The following is a 1,697-nucleotide window of genomic DNA, read 5'->3' as shown; positions in this document are numbered from 1 at the left end:
GAAGTGTATAACTGCTGGTCACTGAGCTACCCCAGCCCAGACGTGTTTAACTGCTGGTCACTGACCTACCCCAGCCCAGGCGTGTATAACAGCTGGTCACTGAGCTACCCCAGCCCAGACGTTTATAAACACTGGTCACTGAGCTACCCCAGCCCAGACGTGTATAGTCACTGAGCTACCCCAGCCCAGACATGTTTAACTGCTGGTCACTGAGCTACCCCAGCCCAGACGTGTTTAACTGCAGGTCACTGACCTACCCCAGCCCAGGCATGTATAACAGTTGGTCACTGAGCAACCCCAGCCCAGACGTTTATAAACACTGGTCACTGAGCTACCCCAGCCCAGACGTGTTTAACCACTGGTCACTGAGCTAACCCAGCCCAGATGTCGTTAACTGCTGGTCACTGAGCTACCCCAGCCCCGACGTGTATAGTCACTGAGCTACCCCAGCCCAGACGTGTTTAACTACTGGTCACTGAGCTACCCCAGCCTAGACGTGTTTAACTGTTGGTCACTGAGCTACCCCAGCCCAGACGTGTTTAACTGCTTGTCACTGAGCTACCCCAGCCCAGATGTGTTTAACTGCTGGTCACTGAGCTACCCCAGCCCAGATGTGTATAGTCACTGAGCTACCGCAGCCCAGACGTGTTTAACTGCTGGTCACTGAGCTACCCCAGCCCAGACGTGTATAACCGCTAGTCACTGAGCTACCCCAGCCCAGACGTGTTTAACTGCTGGTCACTGAGGTACCCCAGCCCAGACGTGTTTAACTGCTGGTCACTGAGCTACCCCAGCCCAGACGTGTTTAACTGCTGGTCACTGACCTACCCCAGCCCAGACGTTTATAAACACTGGTCACTGAGCTACCCCAGCCCAGACGTGTATAGTCACTGAGCTACCCCAGCCCAGACATGTTTAACTGCTGGTCACTGAGCTACCCCAGCCCAGATGTGTTTAACTGCAGGTCACTGACCTACCCCAGCCCAGGCATGTATAACAGTTGGTCACTGAGCAACCCCAGCCCAGACGTGTTTAACTGCAGGTCACTGACCTACCCCAGCCCAGGCATGTATAACAGTTGGTCACTGAGCAACCCCAGCCCAGACGTTTATAAACACTGGTCACTGAGCTACCCCAGCCCAGACGTGTTTAACCACTGGTCACTGAGCTAACCCAGCCCAGATGTCGTTAACTGCTGGTCACTGAGCTACCCCAGCCCCGACGTGTATAGTCACTGAGCTACCCCAGCCCAGACGTGTTTAACTGCTGGTCACTGAGCTACCCCAGCCTAGACGTGTTTAACTGTTGGTCACTGAGCTACCCCAGCCCAGACGTGTTTAACTGCTGGTCACTGAGCTACCCCAGCCCAGATGTGTTTAACTGCTGGTCACTGAGCTACCCCAGCCCAGATGTGTATAGTCACTGAGCTACCCCAGCCCAGACGTGTTTAACTGCTGGTCACTGAGCTACCCCAGCCCAGACGTGTATAACCGCTAGTCACTGAGCTACCCCAGCCCAGACGTGTTTAACTGCTGGTCACTGAGGTACCCCAGCCCAGACGTGTTTAACTGTTGGTCACTGAGCTACCCTAGCCCAGACATGTTTAACTGCTGGTCACTGAGCTACCATAGCCCAGATGTGTTTAACTGCTGGTCACTGAGCTACCCCAGCCCAGACATGTTTAACTGCTGGTCACT

Source organism: Oncorhynchus keta, chromosome 1 (assembly GCF_023373465.1).
Source record: "Oncorhynchus keta strain PuntledgeMale-10-30-2019 chromosome 1, Oket_V2, whole genome shotgun sequence".
Lineage (NCBI taxonomy): Eukaryota > Metazoa > Chordata > Actinopteri > Salmoniformes > Salmonidae > Oncorhynchus > Oncorhynchus keta.
This window is presented reverse-complemented; position numbering follows the sequence as displayed.